General features: G+C 45.9%; 1 pseudogene; it reads left to right on the plus strand.

Annotated features, from left to right (window-relative positions):
- Positions 1-23,148, plus strand: part of LOC141153786 (putative N-acetylated-alpha-linked acidic dipeptidase) — a 190,381-nt pseudogene that overhangs the window by 31,757 nt on the left and 135,476 nt on the right.

Raw genomic sequence — 23,148 nt, forward strand, 5'->3', positions numbered from 1 at the left:
AAATGTCTCCTGTCTTTTGCATGTACGCCTGTGTTTGGCTGTAGAAAAAAATATATATACATCAAGAACAGCATGCGTGTTTCCAGCATAATGCCATTGTCATGAATTAAATTATATAGTCATAATATATGTACACCAGCACATCTCATTGGGAGCAGAGGAATTAGATGACACTTTGTTACTCAAGTGCCAACTTGATTTTCTGTACTGCCCTCAATCTGTACTACATGTACCAAACTGTCACCTACCTGAACTATATGTACCGTACTGCTATTGACCTGTACCCTTCTCTGTATATACTGCTCTCTATACTACATACACTATACTTATATTGCCCTCTATGTACAGATATAATGTATGCCTATCTACCTCTACTATTTTGTCATTTACATGATTACACATACCTTGTCGTAAAGTGCAGATGACCGTAGAAAAATGGGTCCGATTTTGCTAAATCACACTCTGATCAGCGTTTGATCCGATTTTCTCGGATGTGGAGAGTTAAAAATATATATATATTTCTCCATCTTCTCCATTCAGTCTGTCCGTGAAAATCGGGATTTCATCCGAGTGCGGTCTGATGTTTCCATAAACTTGAATGGGTGAGTGCCATCCGATTGGAGAAAAATCATGCATGCTGCGATTGTTTCCCTCTGACCACTCGGTCCGCGGAAAAATATTGGACTTGTGCACTGCCCCATAAAATAATATTTGTCCGAGTGCGATCTGATGTTTTGACGGATCGCACTCGGACCGAAACTACGATTGTCTGCACGAGCCCCAACAGTGCCAGGGCAGGCAGCTCATTTCATCACCAGATGAGGGTACAGTATTTTAGTACTATACACTGCGTATATTCCTGGCCCAAATATAAAAACCGATTTACACCTTGCAGCAACTCTGCCTGACCCTATGTAAGAATTTCCTTCATCTATACTAGTTTTGTCAACCCTGAAGAAAGTACAAGAAGTGGCATTAGATGGAACATGTGCACAGCTATGCGGTGCATTGTGTTAATTTTATGGGGCGCTCTTTCAGGCAAATTCCTTTCAGAATCCATCTGAAAAAAGACATTGTGTGAACTTTGCCTAAATTATATATATTTTCTGCTCTTTTACATAACCAAAAATGTGCTCAGGTTCAGTTCTCTTCGATATACAGTACAAGAAAGGTACATATGTGCACATAAAAAGTAAAAAGTAAAACAGAACTATCTGAACCTCTTGGTTTTGGCTTACGATTACTTTCATAAAAGACTAATCAAAATCCTGAATTGTGACCGCACACAGGTAAAACTGCTTTGATTGGGTTACGACACATCTTCTGAGTCTTAAGCATTTATTTGTGCTAAATGTGCTCAGGCTCAGTTCTCTTTGATATACCAGAAAGGGAAATATATGCAACATGATTCCTTTCACGTGTACTGTATATATAAAAAATATTTATTAAATGACCAATAATCAATCATAAATTCATTCTTCATTCTAGTGCGAATTACAATGAACTGGATGAAAATTCCGGGACTTATAACGTTGGCAGTAGTCTCGCTGGGTACTGGGATATTGATTGGACATTATTCAATTATTCCTTCACAACTTTCATGGCTGAAGAAAATGAGCAAAGATGGAGATCCTGAATACAGTCAACAACTTCATCAAGAGATCCAGGCTGAGGAAATTCACAAAAACTTACAGTAAGACTAAAGATCTATAGCAGACTGGACCAATGAATGATATTATTAATTTGTGCTCAGTAAAGATTTGGTTCAATTCTTCCAACAGGAGCATTCCCTATTGTGAATTTAGTAATATTGCCAAGAATGCTATCCAATTTTTCCTAAAATCAGAGAAGATCTCGGTTCCTTGCTCCCCCCCTTCCCAAACACCATCCCCAATGTCTTGAAGACTTGTCATAATATAGATATTTGTATATAGAAGATCACATTTACTGATCACATTGCCTTCAAACTGTGGTTTCTCCTAGCGGTGTCCTTCTCTAGTTGCATTTTTGTGTTCCAAGTCACTCAGACTGTGTTTAGGGCATCCATAGAATTTTACATACTATACCCCTATGTATCTCCAGGGTCTGCTGTGAGTGGTTCCAGGAGTCACAGAAGCACACAGAAATGTATTGCTCTCAGGTTCCATGAGAATAAAAACTTTATGCTGAGATGTATTAAAGAAACACAAAAAGAGAATATAATATCTCCGCTTAAATGAGGCACAAATCAATTGATAAAAAAATGTAATCTTTTATTTGTATCATTGATATAAAATTAGTTTCATTAAAATTAAGCATCAGATATCAGTCTGTAGCAAACAGGTAGCAGAAACAGATCTCAATGTTTTAAGGTTATGGGATACCATGTCCCCCATCCACCTCCCTGGTTTCACTGAAAATTCAGTGATTTAAGAGTATTTAGAAAAGATATATATTTTAAAGTGCATAGTGCTGGGTAAAGGTTCTAGCCTGAAACTGCTATGGTTATAAATAAAAGTGCAAGTGCCTAAGATTACCTGCATCTCCAGTGCTCATCAAAACATCCGATATTGTTCCAATGGTTCACTCAACCTCTGTGTGCTGGAGAAGTTCCAGGGAGCACATAATCCTCAATATAAATATAGTTCTTTAGTATCACAACTTTCTATTATTGCAGACCTGTGGCTGACCAGGCTACCAAGGCGAAACGGCGGTGTCGGGGTGGTAGCCGGGTCAGCCACAGGTCTGCAATAATAGAAAGTTGTGATACTAATGAACTATATTTATATTGAGGATTATGTGCTCCCTGGAACTTCTCCAGCACACAGAGGTTGAGTGAACCATTGGAACAATATCGGATGTTTTGATGAGCACTGGAGATGCAGGTAATCTTAGGCACTTGCACTTTTATTTATAACCATAGCAGTTTCAGGCTAGAACCTTTACCCAGCACTGTGCACTTTAAAATATATATCTTTTCTAAATGCTCTTAAATCACTGAATTTTCAGTGAAACCAGGGAGGTGGACCATATCCTATAACCTTAAAACATTGAGACCTGTTTCTGCTACCTGTTTGCTACAGACTGATACCTGATACTTAATTTTAATGAAACTAATTTTATATAAATGATACAAATAAAATATTAAATTTTTATCAATTTATTTGTGCCTTATTTAAGTGGAGATATTACATTTTCTGTATGTGCTTCTTTAATTGTATGTTGGAGGTGATTCACACTTTTTTGACACAGTGTATTAATCAATCTTAATGCTGCAATGTATGTCGTATTGATGGTATGCGCAAAAGATGCAATCATGCTGCATTTTTTTGCAGCGATTTCCTGGGATCTCTTTAAAATCAACATTTTTTTGGGCCATGATTCTGTAAAATCATGGAACAAATGATGCAATTTTAAAGTGGTTCTGAATATTGTAGACTGTGAGCCCTCGGGGGCAGGGTCCTCTGTCCTCCTGTACCACTCGCTGGCTCATTCTGTTAAGATTATTGTAAGTGTTTCTTGCTATGTATACCCCCTTTTTCACATTTAAAGCACCATGGAATAAATGGTGCTATAATAATAAATAATAATAATATTGTGCCAAAAAAAGCACACAGCGAAATCTTCCTTTGAACATAACCTAAAAGAAAGGGGAATACAAATCACATAGCAGAAACAATGGACTTGTAGAATTCTTTGCGCCACTTTTACAAGACAGTGTTTTGGTCAATGGATAGCTTCTCTATTTGTGAGCAAAACCACTGGACTATAAACACATAAAAAGTAAAACAGAACTATCCAAATCTTCTGGCTTTGGCTTACGATTACTTTCATAAAAGACTTATCAAAATCCTGAATTGTGCATGTGGCCGCACACAGGTAAAACATTCTGCTTTGATTAGGTTACGACACATCTTCTGGGTCTTAAGCATTTATTTGTAGACTGAATTTCAGCAAGTTCTTTCAGTTCTCTGTTCCAATATGTGATGCCATTGTTACTGTTGTTTATATTTTGAAATATCAGTTGTTGTTTCCACCAGATAGATGTAATGTGATGAGATGCGATGAGATTACTCAATTTCTAATTGTGAAGGACTTGGCACATATTTTACAGAAACATTTAGGTCTATAGTACCATCAACATTGGGTATTTTTGTAGTCATTGTTGAGATTTAATACAAGTTCTTTTTACTTGTTCCCTATATGACTAAGTTATTTCTATTTAACCTTTGAATGTCAATGTCATATTAAGTATATCTGGCCAGGAATTCTTTTTCCTGATACAAAAGTGGAGAAAGGAATTTTGGATGTTCCGCGCTGCTGGTGGGTGGAGAGGCAAGTCCGGGTACACATAAAATAGGTTTGGGCTTTTTATTGTCGATGTGTTTCGAGGTTTACATAGTTCTTCTTCAGTACAAAAACCATAGCCAGATATGGTTTTTGTCCTGAAGAATAAGTATGTAAACTTCGAAACGCGTCGACAATAGAAACCCACCAGCAGCGCTGAACATCCACAAATCCTTTCTCCGCTTATGTATCTGGTCTGATGACCAGTGGACCTGCGGGAGCTGAGATTCTATACTTTAACCTTGTTGTGTGAACACAACCAAACCAGGTGAGCATAACCTTTTTTATTCTCCAAATATATATTGGATAAAACCCTATTGCTCTTTTTCTCTGCTTCCTAGCCCATTTATCTTTCCTGATACATGACTTAAGGTTCTTTTACACTGCACTATGACATGTGCAGTGCCGCTCTATTCATTCTTATTGGGACCGCCGGAGATAGCAGAGTGCACTAGAATGAATGGAGCGGCAGTACACATGAACGGCCTGCGCTCCGTTAACATGGGGCTCCACAGATAGCTCACAGGGGATAGGGGACAACTTTCAAACTTGAGAATACCCCTTTTCAGATTCAAGCTTATGTACCTATAATAAGTGATAAATGATCACTGAAGTCCATGGTCGTTTTGTCTTCAGAGATACACATTTTAGTTAGTTGCATAAATGATTATCTGTGAAATAAACTTTAACCTTTGATGAAATTCACTTATGTTAAAACTTTACTTAAAGCCTTAAACAGTTGATCACTTATTAAATGGGTACATATATGAAGCACGAGGCTTTGGCCCCTCATGCACATTATTGCTTACTTATTAATCTGTAGACTTAAAAAAAAAAAAAAAGAAAATCAAAATTCCTTGTAGGATACAGTTGGAAAATCAAGGTTAAGCTGGCAAGGAACACTGGCACTGGTAAAGCCAAGTTCAGATGGTTGTAGAAATTTCTGAGTGAGTCATGTTGGCAAATTATGGATAAAACTGGACATGTGAGCTCATCGGCATCTCGGATGGGTGCAGGAGCTGCTGACCTTTACATGGACTATTCTTGCCCCCATAAAGGAGCATACTAATGCATGCCAGTTTTTATCGGTCTGGTATGAAAGTGCACGTGTGTACTTGTACATTTGTCAGTGTTAAGTCCATGTATGTGGATCGATGTGCACACAGACAGCCCAGTGACCAAAACATGGCCATCTCAGAGGTCTAAAGATGCCGGCTTCGTGCCTCTCTGGGTCCTCCTGGCAGCACTCGCACAAGACTGGGGAACAATGCCTTACCATGTCTGCACTGTTTTAGCTTTGTACAGATCAGCACCTTGTGAGTTCTCACAACTGACAGGGCAAAGTCAGATGGCTGTATAAATTGGACCACAGTGCTCTGAATGGCATTGTAGACTTGAAGGTGCATGGTAGCAATGCACAGTGACTCTGCTCACTAATTGAAACTGCACACACAAATTTCCTAAGCTTACCCCTTAGAGATTTGGCAGAACATTCAAGATATTCTCTGCCAATCATAACAAGAACGGTATTGGCTGTGCACTTTCAGAAGAATAGTCCCATCTGCCCCTTCTCTACATTAATCTCTAGGGTCAGTAAAGTACAACCAGGACAACACTGTTACCTGAAGAGGCGAGTAACCACTGGATCCCAGGACTGAAGTATTAACCCTATCATTGCTTAAGTCCACAACAGATTTAGGACATTACGGTTTCTCTGTCCAGACCACCAGGAATAATGCAACTACCGTCAGCCTTTCTCTGCCACAAACCACCAGATATACAGACATTAACCCCTTGTTTTATCCAGGATCTCCATTACAACTCCATGTATAAATACATATTTATTGTAGTTCTTTATTGTGCAGTTTAGATAAAATAGTACCCAGGTCCCAAACAACCCCCTACTAGCTACAAAGTTTTAAGGTCCTCATGCACATTAGACAAAAGTCGCCTGAACCTGTCGATTATGGCAGGATCAGAAGACCATATAATGTGTGTGCGCAGGGGGGTAACGGGGCTCCCGATTCACCTTACATTATGTTAGGGAAAACAAGGATCAGGTGGATGAAATTCAATTGATTGATCCTTTTGTTTGGTGGAGAGATAAGATGCTGACAGACGTGAGCATTCCTGTACACGACTGAGCTGGGAGAGAAAGATGTCAATTGAATATTAGTTCAGCTGGCAACTATCTAATGAGTATAGCAGCCTTTTGAAGGAATGTTGGTTCATGGCCTTTTTTTTTTTTTTTTTAATTCGACCATGATCTATTAGAGTTATCCAGTAAATTAGCCTCTTCTCTTGTCTAGGTGCCACCACACTGGATCATGCCTGCATCTGGCAGTGAAAACACCCAGTTGGGGCCTGGACATGAAGAAAAGCCAAAAGTACAGATAGTGAGGTTACAAGTCTGGTCTGGGATTTGTATATGTTTTCTTGCCTGATCTGTGGTCAAAAGGCCCCCATGCACATTAGACTAACGTAAGACCCGAACCCACCGATATCAATGGGTTTGGCCAAAGGTCTAATGTGTATGCGGGCCTGACAGATGATTTTCGGGGGACTGAAAGACATGGCATATGTTACACGCATGGCGCTAGGTTCAGATAGGGGCAAGACAGGTTACATGAATTCTTTCGAATCCTGGGGTAACCATTATTCAGGGCGACCATAGATCATGTGCTGCAGCTTCTCTCAGACATACATGGGTATTGACCCTCAGGCACAGACAAGTAGGTTGTTACACTTGCTGACCAGACACTTGACAAGAGTCCTCATAAATGGTAGCATTTAATAAGAAGCCACACAGCCAGTGCAAGTTAAGTCTTATGAGCAACAGGCTCCAGTGACAAACAGTACAGTTTCCTTAGAAGCACAGCAGTTCATAGTCTTCCCAGTAGTACAGGACAGCATAGTTCTAATGCAAAGGCACATTAATGAATACAGCATTCTTTACAGCACAGTGAGATGGAGGAGGGGGGAGGGTGTCCTGAGGGAGATGATCCCTTTAACACCATTTCTTACAGTCCTTATCTTTCTGCTTGACAATAGTGTGCACTGCTAGTTCAGGAACTCTACCTGACCTGTGCTTAGCTTCACTACTGACTTTAATCCTGGTCACTTGCAGGGGTGCTTCTGTGAGATACAGAACACACACACCACCTTTCTCTTTGGCTCCAGCCAGACAGTAAATAACTTCCCCAGAATCCCCCTGGGGCTCTGCTAAAACAATCCCCCCTTTTCCTGTGACTGTGTTAACCCCTCTAGTTGCTGGATGCTTCTGGAGCACAACACTCCCTGTCTCCTGTTCTTGTGTTAATTCTACTAGTTGCTGAATGCTTTTAAAGCAACAGCATTACTTCTGCATGTCACACATGTCCAATTTTGGACCGCCGTTTCTTTTGTTCTCTAAGGGTATGTGCATACGATCCTTTTTTGTCAGCTCTTTGAACGCAGCATATGTAGCACCCTGAGGACTCGGCTGCTACAGGGGTATTACACCTCAAGCCAGAGGTGTGGTATTCCACTCCCGGGTAAGGATGGAGTGTGGGACTGAGCTCAGATAGCTGCATACACTACATACATCCCATTTCCGGGGGACAGATCGACGGTACTCCCACCAATATATGTGCAGGTACGATAGTGTCTGTCCCTGGCTGGAGTGGGAGGGGGGTGGAATATCCCAGTAGTGTAGGGGCAGATAGGGGGAGCAGTCTGGGTAATGCTAGGAGCTCATTGGGTGCTGGTCACCTGAGCTCACACATAGAGGGAGTATATAAGGTGGGCACCATCTTAGGACAGGGTCTTTTGTAGAGTCAGTCAGTCTTTTGTGGAGTGAGTCAGAGGAGCAGAGCAGAGAAGCTCAGCCAGAAGGGCTGACAGGGAGTTGTGGTTCCGGCTGGGCCCAGCTCCAAGGCCAAGTCTGAGAGAGAGAGAGAGAGGAGTCAGAAGGACCCAGAGAGAAGAAGAAGGAACCCCAAGACCCCAGAATACAAACAGCAGGGTGAAGGGTTGGCACCCAGGGTACCGGATCCCAAGCTGGCAGAGAGAAAAGCATACCTTAGCCAGGAACCGGAGGTCGTGGGCAGGATCTGCCACGACCCTCACTAAATCCACTAGGAAGGCATACCAAGTATAGGGTCAGGGAACCCAGAAGAGGTGTACCCACCAAGAGACCCGAGGGAGCCGGACATAAGTGGATCCCTAGTGAGAACGGCCAGAAGAGAGGGAAAGTCAGACAGGAGCTCAGGACCACGCTCCAGAATTGCTTGGGGGTTGGCCGAGTCCAGGACCTGGTGGACGCAGCACGGCTCGGGTGGTCGCTTCAGGCCAGAGTGACCATAAGAACACCCGTAAGTAAAAACCCCTGAACTGCACAGCCCGACTGAGTCTTCTTGCTTAGCTCTCCTGCACCTTCACAACCACCATCCTCTACATCTGACCCCCTGAGGCTATACCCCTCCCGTTGGGGGTTATACTACCACAGCTGCACACATACCAACAGCCTCAGCGGACCCTGCTGCAGCGGCGGCCTTTTGACCGCAAATCAACGGGTGGCGTAGTCGACACTAAGAACACCAATAACATCTATCAAGACTGCCACACACTGAGTTTGACACCCTGGGCACGGACCGGGTCGCCGCCACTCGGAGACTACAACCCCCATCTGATCCGGCTCCGGGTAATCCCCAAACAGCACTGGCCCAGGGGGCGCGTCAACTTTGGCGTAGTCGGCAGGATTTCGTGCCCACAACCACCGGGTACTGCGTGCCTGAAGAAAAGTTCAAATTTACCTCAAGAAGAAGTCTCCCGCCGGTTCCAGAGGGTCCCCGCCATGGGACGCCATCACGGATCGTTTCCCGCCGGTTGCCCGCCATCTGCAGCTTTTTCCCGCCATCCGCGGAGTTTCCCGCCACTGGGAGATGATTCCCGCCATTTCCAGAAGATTTCCCGCCTTGGAAGAGCGGACGCCATTATGGGCGTGCCAGAGGGTGGCAAGAGGTCACCTCCCATCGTGGGCCAGGTCAAGGAATGGCGCCAAAAGCGGAAACCACCCCCACCAACAGAGACTGTGATGCTGGAGATGTCCATCAGCGTGAGAGAACTGCCCCTGGAACTGACAATCACAAAGTTGCCCCAGGACCACCCCCAATGTGGGCGGAGACAGAACAAAAGAGAGAAGATGGGTGCAGCCTGGAGGAGTCTGGAGAGAGCGCACCCGGAGACAAGAAGTCTGGAGAGGACTCCGGAGAAGCCGTACCCGGAGATGGAGGGAGAGGCAGGCAGCACCGACCCAGTGGTCAGGAGCCTGTTGCAAGCAACAACCCCACTAGGCTTAGTGGAGATCCTGGCACAGCTCCCCCGAGACCGGGAGCGTGCACAGACCGCACTGGAGGGCTTGGCTCAGAGGATGGCCCGAGTGCAGCGGGACGTACTGGCCGCATGGAGCAGAGAGATGGCCCAGCAGGCTGGAACCCGCCAGCGAAGCACGCCACCCGAGACGAGGAGACAGACCGCCTCTGAGGATGGTGCAGGAGGAGTGAAGGCCGGAGACGGCGCCGAGAAGGGAGCTGGACAGATGGAGGCAGGTAAAGGGGACGTCACTACCCCGAGCCGAGAAACCGCGTGCCTGCCCCAGCTCCCCGTCGCAGAGCCCGAAATTCCCCCTGCCGTGCCCGTCACTGCATCGTCACCGCTCCAGACAAGGCCTCAAGCAGAAGCCGCGGCCGCGACCCCTGTGACGTCACGCGCCTCAACCCTGAGCGCGGCAAAGCAGGAAACACCACCGGCCTGGTCGCAAGGTCTAGTACCCCCGGGCGCCGCAGTACCAACAGCGCCCTCTACCTCCACTGAGCCACCGGCCTGGTCGCTGGGCCAAGTAACCCCGGGCGCCGCCGTCTTCACGGTGCCCTTTACGTTCAGGGTACCCCAGGCCTGGTCGCAAGGCCTGGCGAACCCGGGCGCCGCCACCACCACCGCGCCCTCAACATCTAGAGTGCCGCACCTGGGTGAAGATTTGTTTGCCCAGCACACGTGCCCGGATGGGCAGCCCTTTGTGTGGCCACTGGAGTTCCACCATCCCCGACTCCGGAAAGAAAGACCCCTAGATGAGCCCCTGATTCCGGTTCCGAAGCCCGTTAAGATCACCCCACTCTCGTTGGAGGAAGCGCAGTTTGCGTGGGACCCCACCGGAGGAGACCTCATGGGATTCACCCAAGAGACTCGGGCAGCCGCAGCTGAGCGTGCGGAGTGCTGCCGGCAGCAGTTAGAGGTCTTTGACCGCGAGCGAAGAGAGAGGCGGGTCCGAGAGCAGCGGCTGCAGGAACAGAGTGCAGGGCAGAAGAGCAGGACCAGGAGGAACCCCCGTGCAGCCCACGGTCCCCGTGCCACCGGGACTGTAATTAAATTCCAACTGCAGCAAGGTTGGGGTTTCATCAGGGATCACCACACCCCCGGCGACGTCTTTGTCACCAGAAGAGACGTGGAGTCCCATCTGCCGGAGGGACACAGAGGTCGTGACCTATATGTAGGGGACGAGGTCACGTTCACCCGGCACAAGTGTGCCAAAGGACCCTACGCTCTCCATGTACACCGGCTGACGGAGGAGGAGCTACGGTGTGAAGAGGAGCAAGAGGATCCGGACGGGTCTGAAGGAGGAGCAGGAGTACGCCGTCATTAAAGTACGGTAAAGAGACTGTACATAGTTACCCATCAGGGTATAAGAACTGTTACTGCTGCTAGTTAAAATATAGTCCCCGTTGGGACCAGCAAATTGAACTGAAACCCGTGTGTCCCTATTCCCACTGACCGAGGACTGAGAGCGGTCATTCCTTTCCTGATACCTGGCCGAGGACTGAGAGCGGCCATACCTCCCCTTGTATATAGTTGCGCTTTCTAAGGCGCCCCCTACCGGTTTTATAGGAAACTGTTTTTTTCTTGAAGAGACTGTTGCACTTTACCCGGTCACAAGTTGCACCGTGGCCGGAGGAACAAGAGTGTTATTTATGAAAAGCTTTATATGAAAAGTTTATGCTGATAATATATGATGTTTTATATGTTTATGTTTTATGAAAAAAAATGTATGTTTGTGGATGTTTTTATTCTCTTACAGCCCGAGGACGTGCTGTGATTTACCAGGGGGGAATGTAGCACCCTGAGGACTCGGCTGCTACAGGGGTATTACACCTCAAGCCAGAGGTGTGGTATTCCACTCCCGGGTAAGGATGGAGTGTGGGACTGAGCTCAGATAGCTGCATACACTACATACATCCCATTTCCGGGGGACAGATCGACGGTACTCCCACCAATATATGTGCAGGTACGATAGTGTCTGTCCCTGGCTGGAGTGGGAGGGGGGTGGAATATCCCAGTAGTGTAGGGGCAGATAGGGGGAGCAGTCTGGGTAATGCTAGGAGCTCATTGGGTGCTGGTCACCTGAGCTCACACATAGAGGGAGTATATAAGGTGGGCACCATCTTAGGACAGGGTCTTTTGTAGAGTCAGTCAGTCTTTTGTGGAGTGAGTCAGAGGAGCAGAGCAGAGAAGCTCAGCCAGAAGGGCTGACAGGGAGTTGTGGTTCCGGCTGGGCCCAGCTCCAAGGCCAAGTCTGAGAGAGAGAGAGAGAGAGGAGTCAGAAGGACCCAGAGAGAAGAAGAAGGAACCCCAAGACCCCAGAATACAAACAGCAGGGTGAAGGGTTGGCACCCAGGGTACCGGATCCCAAGCTGGCAGAGAGAAAAGCACACCTTAGCCAGGAACCGGAGGTCGTGGGCAGGATCTGCCACGACCCTCACTAAATCCACTAGGAAGGCATACCAAGTATAGGGTCAGGGAACCCAGAAGAGGTGTACCCACCAAGAGACCCGAGGGAGCCGGACATAAGTGGATCCCTAGTGAGAACGGCCAGAAGAGAGGGAAAGTCAGACAGGAGCTCAGGACCACGCTCCAGAATTGCTTGGGGGTTGGCCGAGTCCAGGACCTGGTGGACGCAGCACGGCTCGGGTGGTCGCTTCAGGCCAGAGTGACCATAAGAACACCCGTAAGTAAAAACCCCTGAACTGCACAGCCCGACTCGGAGTCTTCTTGCTTAGCTCTCCTGCACCTTCACAACCACCATCCTCTACATCTGACCCCCTGAGGCTATACCCCTCCCGTTGGGGGTTATACTACCACAGCTGCACACATACCAACAGCCTCAGCGGACCCTGCTGCAGCGGCGGCCTTTTGACCGCAAATCAACGGGTGGCGTAGTCGACACTAAGAACACCAATAACATCTATCAAGACTGCCACACACTGAGTTTGACACCCTGGGCACGGACCGGGTCGCCGCCACTCGGAGACTACAACCCCCATCTGATCCGGCTCCGGGTAATCCCCAAACAGCACTGGCCCAGGGGGCGCGTCACATACATGTGCTGCGTCCAAAGGTCTGCACGCAGGTGAAGCCGAATGTGTTCATTGCAGTTGCAATTGCACTCGCGCCTGAAAGACAAGAGAACAATTGATCACTGGGAGCCGGCACGCTGCACCTCCTCTGAGCTGGCTGTCAGATTGACAGCTGGTTCAGAGAATGGTCGGCTCTCACCACGGGGGCTGCAAAATGCAGCCGCCGGGGAGACACCTTGGTCTGACGCATCAGGCGGCCCTCTCCTGCCGACTGGGACAAATGACCAGCTTGACCCCTCCTATATACGGCCCTGTGTGAATGGGTTTCTGCAAACTCGCTTCAGATGAATTGTCTGCAATGAATCTGAGGCATGTGACCCGCAAGACGCATCTTTGTACAAATAATTGGTCATGAAAAAGAAACGGCCCAATACATAACACTCAAAGGTGCCAGATACCCAGTCCTAAGTAGGCCAGGCACCTACACATAGAAACACCAACTCAAATCATTTATTTGAGAACAAGGGAGAACAAGAGTATAACTGGCATATGAAAACTATTTTATTAATATTTGGAATAACATTCACAAACCTTTAAATAACATCATAAATACAGGGAAAGGAAGTGAAAAGACTAGGGTCTGCAGGGCAACAGGACACATGGGCCTGAAATTTTGTACGCCATCCCTCTTACCATTTCTATCCGCAGTGCTCCAGGACCCTCCCTTTCTTTGGCCTGACTTGGGTAAGACTTCAAGGGCATATGGTTTGACTCCCTATTCCACTTGCATGTATTCTTATACGTTGGGGTCTAGGATGTGACCCCTGTGTTTACATTTCATATGCACTGATTGTCATCATGGTGTACAAAATTTCACGCCCATGTGTCCTGTTGCCCTGCAGACCCTCGTCTTTTCACTTCCTTTGTCTGTATTTATGATGTTATTTAAAGATTTGTGAATGTTATTCCAATTATTAATAAAATTGTTTTCATACGCCAGTTGTACTCTTGTTCTCAAATAAATGATCATGTCTGCAGCCATTACAAATGAGAAGATTTAAGAATGGATTTTTTTTTCTTTTTTAAACTCTGCAGGTTTTTTTCTAAGAGTCCTCATATAGCAGGAAGTTTCCAGGAGGAAGAAGTCCTTGCGAAGTATATTCATAACACTTGGAAATCAAGTCTGGATGGATCCAAGATATATAACTACACAGTTCTTCTCTCGTACCCTAATGCAAGTGATCCCAATTACGTGGCCATGCTGTCCGATGACGGTACTGAAAGCGATATCTCAGACAAAGTTGAAAAAATTCTCAGTCCTGACCAGAATGATTCTTCTGTAGTAAATCCCTTCAATGCCTATTCACCGCCAGGCATTATTGTGGTAAGAATGTATGCAGCATGTTACTTAAAAAAGAAAAATATTATATTATAAATACTGTACAAAAATATAAATGCAACACTTTTGTTTTTGTTCCCATTTTTCACGAGTTGAACTCTAACTCAACGGCTGTGCGAAGTTTCTGGATATTGGCAGCAAGTTGAACACACTGTCATATACGCCGATCCAGAGCATCCCAAACATGCTCAGTGGGTGACATGTCGGGTGAGTGTGGTGGCCATGCAAGAACATCGCACAGCCATTGAAGAGGAGGGGACCAACATTTCACAGGCCACAATCAACAACCTGATCAACTTTATGTGAAGGAGATGTGCTGCACTGAGTGAGGCAAATGGTGGTCAAACCAGATACTGACTGGTTTTCTGACCGCCCCCTGGACCCTCCCTCCAATACTGTAAAACTGTACATTTTAGAGTGGCCTTTTATTGTGGCCAGCTTAAGGCAAACCTGTACAATAATCATGCTGTCTAATCAGTATCTTGATATGCCACACCTGTGAGGTGGATGGATTATCATCTCAGCAAAGAAGAGCTCACCAACACAGATTTAGACGAATTTATGAACAATATCTGAGAGAAAAAGGCCTTTTGTCTACATAGAAAAAGTCTTAGATCTCGGAGTTCAGCTCATGAAAAATGGGAGCAAAAACAAGAGTGTTGCATTCATATTTTTGATATATATATATATATATATATATATATATATTTATTTATTTATTTCACTTTGTTTGGATGTCTCAAATTCTCAAAAAGTTGATTTAAATTGACACATGCAACGAGAAAATGGTTTCATGGAAAATTGAGAGGTAACATGGACTATATATTTACACATAAAATACTATTATTACTACTTTTGTCAGATTCAAGTTATTTCTGTGACCATTGTGGGTTTTTCTTTCATTAAACGAGGGCTACCAACAATTTTGACCACGTATGTAGTCATTTTTGTATTTGGTTTATTCAGGTTGGTGGTAGCACATCACAACTAGGTCCCAATGTCTAGTGGGGTGGAGAGGTGGCCTCAAAGGAGGCTAGTAGTATGAATGGCACATGGTAGGGTCCCAGTATCTTTAAGGTGCACCTGAATTTATCACAAACATTCTGGTTAGTTATAGAGAAGATGTTGAAAGTCAGACTGAGGCCCAATCATGATTGGGCCAGCAGTTATCAAGTAAAGCTGATCCCAGTAAAGGTCTAAGGTCTAGTGGGAAAAAGTACAGCAATGGTTTTCCTGGAGAATAAACAATCATGTATCAGTCACACGTGTCCCAGACTGACAGTGTCTGTGGCATTGTAGGCTAAATGTGGACCAGAAAAAAGATAAGTGTGTTTACAAAATATTGTAATGTTCATCCCTTGTAATTCCACCTTTGAACCTCAAGGAGCAAAGCAGTAGATAAGATGTCACAATTGTGTGGAACCTGTACAATAATCATGGTCTAATCAGCATCTTGATATGCCACACCTGTGAGGTGGACTGATTATCTCAGCAAAAAAGAAGTGCTCACTAAGGCTGTGTGCCCACGATATGGGCAATTCCGCTGCAGAAACGCTTAAAAAACGCTTGGTAGAAGGTCTGCCATGTTCCCCAATGATAATCCGCATGTGCTGTGCACATGCTGTGGAAATTTCTGCTGCAGATTATCATTGCGGAAAAAAACACAGCACTACCAATTATTTTGTGGAAGCGCTGCGTTTTCGCCGCCATTGACTTGCATTGGAACGCATGGATTACACATCACTGCATCTGTAGATGCGCATTCCATGTGTTTCAATATTATATTTACCTTCTGATGGCCCGCAGTGTGCTTGTCTTCGCTTGCTGGCAGATCGCGGTGGACTGAAGGACCTGCGCTGACGTCATTTAGTCATGTGACGGCAGGTTCTTCAGTGTGCCGCGAGTTGCCGGCAAGCCAGGACGGATAGAATCAAGACTCCGGGGGCCATCAGAAGGTAAGTATAGATTTATTTTTTTATTTTTTACCATTCTTTAAGGTCACACTATATAAATCCATGCTGTTTGCATGGATTTAAATAGTGTGACCAAGTTGTCAAGCACTTTCCAAGTGATGCTAAAATCGCTTGGAAAGCGCTTGTCAACCCACACGCGGAAATGCATGTGAAGAACACTTCACATCCGCTTGTCCCTGACAGGAAAAACGCATGTACAATCCGCATGTACAATCCGCATGCGTTTTTTCTGCCAGGGAAATGCAGAAACGCTCAAGAAAAAATCCGGAGCATTTCTGCATCGTGGGCACATAGCCTAACACAGATTTAGACAAATTTGTGAACAATATTTGAAAGAAAAAGGCCTATATTTTTTTTTAATCTAAACTGTTTTTACTGAAAAACAGGAGTTAATAAAAAGGTGTTCATGAACTTTTAAGTTGCTTAAAGGGGTTCTTAAAGAACAAGATAAAATGGTGTCCATGATATAATTCAAACTGCAATCTGTCCAACTCACATGTCAGGATGGACTGCAGACTGAAGATATACAGCTTCCAAGACCTGTGCCTAAACTGACAAGAGCGGTATCACACCTACCCTCAATCGGCGATCAGGAGCACGGCTGTGATATGTGAAGAAATATGTTTTCACTGACGTTGTGCTCGACGAGAAGATCTCAAGTTTCATCTTCCTCTGTCAGTCTGACAGTTTTATAGCAGTGCACAGAGACTGCGCCCAACTCTAAAACAAATAAACATTGAGGACAATGAAGCTGGAGATAACCCCTGTTGTGCTCAACGAGTAGTAGATATATTTCTACACATATCACAGCCTCTGGGTCCTGGACCCTTAGAAGCACCAGAAGGGCGCGGGAAGGGCGCGAAACGGCCGTAGTCCACGAGCACTCCTCTCATCTCTCTGCCTGTCGCATAGATGTTCAAAAGACTGATGGAATACAAGACATTATAATTTTTGCATAAAAGGAATGAGTGCTGCTCTTTCTTTTTTGTACTTTTTTTTTATTTTCTAGCTATTATAATGTCTTCTGTACATACATAGTGTAAAAAGTACACAGAAAAAGATGGATTCCTTCTCACTAGAGATGGGAGAATCGATTCGCAAGACACCTGTCCATCGGCCAGGTCCAGAATCTGTGACTCCTGGACAGGAAGCCTGCGAATCTCCTCATCTCTTGGCATTCCCAGCTAATCAAAAGAGGACTTAGGAATGCATGTGGATAAGAGGAGATGGGTTACTGACGAGGACGATGTGCTGGAGTCCTGCAAATCAATCCTTCCATCTCAACTGCTCACCCATCTTTATATAGCACACAGACAGAAGCAGCAGCAGTATGGAGCACACTATACAGTAGCACTGAGAAGTGTAGCTGTGAAACCAGCACTGGAATGAAATAGTGAAATAAAGCTGCAACACCATCTGTCTGTTTCACTGTTACTCCTTCATCCTCAAAAAGGTTAAATTATTATTAAACACTAATTATTCAATAAGTGGCGTTTGTGTGTGCGAGTATATATAGTTTTTTAATTCTTCAGTTTGTAAGAGTGTGACAGGGACAGTCATACGCCTCTTCCCCATGTGTATGAAACAGTTGTAACCTGTGTTTATAAAATGGTATTTTAGATTGCATAGAACCTTATAGGCACGAAGGTGCATAGTTAATGCAATGCTATCAGATGTGTTCTGATAAATGCATATGACGCGCCCCCTGGGCCTGTGCTGTGCAGGGGAATACCCGGAACCGGATCGCTGGGGGTTGTAGTCTCCGTGGCGTTGACCCGGTCCGTGCCCAGGGTGGTCAAACCAGTGGCAGTCTATTTGTGTTGTAATAAGTGTCCGACTAAGCCACCCGTGGATTGCGGTCAGTGGGGACCGCCGCTGCGCTGCAGACCGCTGAGGCTGATGTTATATGCGCAGCCAAGAATGGGATAACTCCCCACGGGAGAAGTATTGCCTCAGGGCAGCTAGAGTAGATGATGGTAGTGATGGTGTGAGCGTCCCAGTACTAATGGTGCTGGTGCGGCGATGAAACACAGAGACGTGTGGTTGCAGTTTCCAATGCTTTACTCACAGTTCTTTACTGGTCCTAGTCACCTCGGTACCGGCGGTGACTGCCCAAGCCGTGCTGCGTCCACCAGGCAAGGGGCTCGACCAACTCCCAGGCAATTCCAGAGCGTGGCACAGGACTCCCTTCCTTTCCTTTCTCTGGCCGTCCCCACCAGTGACCCACCTTTGTCCAGCTTCCTCGGGCCTTCTGTCGGCGAAACCTCTCTCCGGTTTCCCTGACCCTATGTGGTATGCTTTCCTGGTGGATGTAGTGAGGGGTTGCACCAAGATGTGGTCACAACCTCCGGTTTTGGCTGAGGATTAGTCGCCTCCACCAATTTGGGTTCCGGTACCCTGCTCTGCCAACCATTCACCCGTTATCTCGTGGGTTCTTAGAGTTCCTTCTTCACTCGTGTCTCTGGGCCTTTCTCTGTGTTCCTTGCTTCCTTTCTCCTCTGTTCCAGTTCCTTTCTTACTTTCCTTTCCATTCCTTCTCCTCTCTCTTTTTGCTGTTTCTGGCCTCCACTCCAGGCCTGCCTCTGGAGCTGGGCCCTGGCTGAGCCACAGCTCCCTGTCAGCCCTCTCTGGCTGAGCTCCTCTCCTTTTCTCCTCCTGACTGAACTGGCTACTGTCCTAAGATGGTGCCCACCTTTTATACCTCCTTCTAACACCCGAGCCCAGGTGACTAGCAACCAATGGGCTCCTACCTATGCCCAGAGACCCACCACTATCTGCTCCTACACCACTGGGTTTTCCTCCCCCTCCCCACTCCAGCCAGGAACAGATGCTGTCGTGCCTGCACTTCTGTCTAGTGGGAGCACCGTTGAGCTGTCCCTCGGAAATGGGGTGTGTGTGGTGCATGCAGCTTACTGAGTCCTGGTCCACACTCCATCCTTACCCGGGAGTGGAATATCACACCTCTGGTCTGAGGTGCAATACCCCTGTAGCAGCCGAGCCCTCGGGGTGCTACACATATATGTGTCACCCCAGGCCTGGATGCCACAAATATTAAAGGCTGTGTCTGAGAGCAGGAGGGAGGTTCCCTAGTCAGGGACAATTAGCATACAGCACCTCCTGTTCCAGGCCAGTAGGGGGAGCTGGCTGCCCCTATAAAAGCTGGTACTGGGGGCAGGGTTAGGGAAAACTGGATGACCTAGCTCAGGACTGAGACTAGTCCCAGAGAAGGAGGGACAGTTCAGCTGTAGCCGAGGAGTCCGTGAGGCAGAGAAGCTGCGAGCCAGGGACAGAGGCGACGAGAGCCGGTCCTGGCTGAGAGAACTACACTACCGGACATTGGGGTCCGAGGCTGTCAGGGTTGCAAGCCCAGCAGCAGAGAACCAACTCACGAGGGATTTCAGGTCCCTTGGCCTAAGAACCCTGGAGGCTCCGCCACACAGAGGGACCAGTACAGCACGGAGAAGCAAAAGGTACCTAAGGCCCGAGTCGCAAGCCATACAGGCGAAGTACACGGCCAGCTCAGGGACGTGGGCTATTACACCATGAAAAGGGGGATAGTCAGCAAGGGCAGAGAGAGAACGGTAGGCCTTCACACTCACCCTGACCAGTGGGGCTTGCCCGAATGCTCTCAGACACCCAGGCCCATTCCTGCCCGGTACTCCTGTTGGGTCATTAGTAATACCAACAATAAAGACCCTGAAATGTTTGAAGCGGACTCTGAACTCTTATTACTGCGGCCTGCACTATCACCCCCAGCATTCACATACGTTGCCTTGAGGCTACACTCTTCCTGTGGGGAGTTATCCTACCCCTGTGCTGCACACAAACATCAGCCTCAGCGGTCTGCCTAGCAGCGGCGGTCATCCCTGACCGCAATCCACGGGTGGCGTAGTCGGACATTCATAGCTCTACAAATAGACTGCCACAGCATTTGGTCTGACCACCCTGAGCCACGGGATCGGGTTGCCACTACTACCCCCATCATCGCACTGAAGCCCGGTTCCGGGTGCCCCACAGCCCAGGGGGCGATTCACATATTATCTGACGTATTAGATATAGGGTTAAGTATAGGACAGATATAGATAAGGAAGGGGAAAGTGCAGTGGTGGGCACTATAGAATCAGGAAATAGTTAGGTACAGGTTAGGAAACAGTGAATGGGTTCAGGAGCTGCTCCAGTGTGGGAGGAGCAGGACAGTTAACAAGTGAGAAACTTCCTGATTAGGATCAGTTAGAGGGAGAGTGGAGATGAAGAGATAGCAGTTGTTGGAGAATTGAGGCTACTAGGAGCACGGGCTGTTCCGCAGCAAGAGAACGTCAGCAGAGAGTCGGAAGCTGACATTCCTATAATGTTCGGGGCTTAAGGTCCATGTGAGGCACTGAGAAGTGTGCCTCAATATTTTCCTAGGAGAGGAAGTTGAACTGGGAATCGCAGAAGAGAGTTGCCACCGGACTCATGGAAGCTGCATAGCTGGACAGAGCATCCCAGGGGCTAAGATTGCCAGACCAGGAGAGGACAGATCAGGGCAAGCGAATAGCTGACATCAGAAAGTGCTGTAGTATGGACTTTGAAAAAGTTACAATTTGTGTCCAAGACTGCATATTTCATTATGATGAAAATGGACAGTTAAGTAAAGTTCCTGAAGTGGAAGAACCGAAGAAAGTAGAGACCTGCGACCAAAACATGAGCGTTATACACTCCACACAACACAGGAGAATCAGGACATTGTTTGTTTGCAGGGGGCCAGGGTGTGGAAACACAGCAGTCTCTCACCCACAACTACCACCCTGCCTCTCTTACAAGTGGATATGTATACCAACTATCGAATTGTAAATTTTGATCATTATGATACTGAGCAGATTTTATTTTGCAGGGAGATCCTGTTTATGTTAATTATGGAAGAGTGGAAGACTTTCAATACCTAACAAGGAATCTGTCAATGAATCTAACTGGCACTGTAGCAATTGCCAGATACGGTAAAATTTTCAGAGGCGATAAGGTTCGTAAATAAAATTAAAAAAAGAAGAAAACATCAGTAATATATTTACAATTAGGATCATCACTACTTCTCAATTTGTAACCTTAGGTGAACAATGGAGAACGATTTGGATAAATTGGAATGATTTTATATTCTGATCCTGCAGACTATGTGGTTGGCAGCCTTGACAGAGTATACCCAGTGGACTGGTGGCTGCCAGGGACAGGGGCTCAGAGAGGAACTCTTTTTACAAAGTATGGCGATCCCCAAACGCCATTCTACCCATCTACTAGTAAGAACCATGCAATTATGAATCATCTATAGCTACAATTCATTGCTGTATTATTAATGCTTTATATTTTAAGAAAGTACAATGTATTTATCAGTAGTATAAATGTCTGTTCACAGATTGCTTTTATGATGAGATTTTCCCATGAAAAAATTCAGCGTTTTACAGTACCAGGAAAATGAATGAGGTTTCTAAAATCTCATGCACATGCTGATACTGCTTCATTTTTCCTTGCAGATTTGAAGCAGTTTCAGATTTGCAGCATGTCAATTCTTTCAGCATTTTTGACAAATGGAAAAGAAACGCATACAAAATGTATGGAAAAATTAGGCAAAAATGTGCATATTTTACGCAGCGTTTTTCCTACAAACACTCTGCTGAAAATACTTAATGAGTGCATATACCCTCAGAATGGCATACTGACCATTAATGTCTCAAATGCCAGTGCATCACATTGTCTATAAAATTATGTTGCGTTTACTTGCTCATTGAGTTACAGTAGTTCCATTAAGGGCATATAAATCTGATGGAGATTGGATTGGCCGGCGGTTCTCCCAACCAGAGCGTGACCACTTCATGTATTTCTATGTAGCAGTCATGCTGGGGTTGGGGGAACCGCCGGCCAGTCCATGTACTTTGTTCCGATCTCCATCTGATTTATATGGCCGTCTGACTGCACCCTTACTGTGAGTATACCATTCTGTAATTATAATTATCATACAATGCTATGAAAAATTACCTGCCAGGTTTCAAATATCCAGTTTTCACATATCTATCTCATATCTCATGTCATTTCTCATTGTAAATGAGGGTTAGGGACTAGAGACCATTGCCAGTGGAGGCTTTTTAAAAATGCTCTTTGCTTTGACAGCCTGCTTAACAGAAAATTTGCAGTCATTGCTACAGGAATGGGAAGTATAAAACGAGGAAAACGGACCCAAATCAAGGCCTAATGTCAGCAATGCTGTTGGCCGCTATTGTTCACTTTAATATTTGTGCTGTAGTTTCACTCGTTACCACTGGAGGCTGCTGTTGTGTTCTACAATTACCCTTTTCCAAGATAATGAATTCTGAATCATGGAATCCATCTTGTTTCCTGTTTGGGCCTACTTAAAGCGCACCTGTCAGCAGGATTCTGCTCAGTAAACCACATACACTGTCAGGTAGGCGACATTACACTGATTAAAATGATACCTTGGTTGATGAAATCTGTCCTGTGGTTCTTGTGTAATCTTTACTTTCAGTTTGGAAATAATGATATGCTCATGCTCTGGGGCGGTCTGTGGTGGGGTGCTCTATCTGGTGCTCTGGTTACACATTCATCTGTATGCTCTTATGACAGCTCACTGTGCCTTCACCAACCTGACTCCTATTTTACCTAGCCCCGCACTACTAGATGCATTATGTAAAATAGGAGGCAGGTCAGTGAAGGCACAGTGAGCTGTCATAAGAGCATACAGATGAATGTGTAAGTATAGCGCCCCCCACAGGCCGCCCCGGAGCACGAGCATATCATTATCTCCAAACTGAAAGTAAAGATTACACAAGAACCACAGGACGGATTTCATCAACCAAGGTATCATTTTAATCAGTGTAATGTCACCCACCTAACAATATATGTGGTTTACTCAGCACAATCCTGCTGACAGGTGCGCTTTAAAGCCACATGGATCTCTTAATCATTGCTTGAGTATTGTGCCTTGATTTAGCTTAGCTTCAGTCTCCAGCTTCAGAACATTCTTACCCAGTCTGTTCTAATTTATCTACAGATTGTTTCCTACAACTCCTTGCTATCT

The sequence above is a fragment of the Phyllobates terribilis genome, unplaced genomic scaffold (genome assembly GCF_046119375.1).
Source record: "Phyllobates terribilis strain yellow unplaced genomic scaffold, ASM4611937v1 Scaffold_7__3_contigs__length_470593459, whole genome shotgun sequence".
NCBI classification, from domain to species: Eukaryota; Metazoa; Chordata; class Amphibia; order Anura; family Dendrobatidae; genus Phyllobates; species Phyllobates terribilis.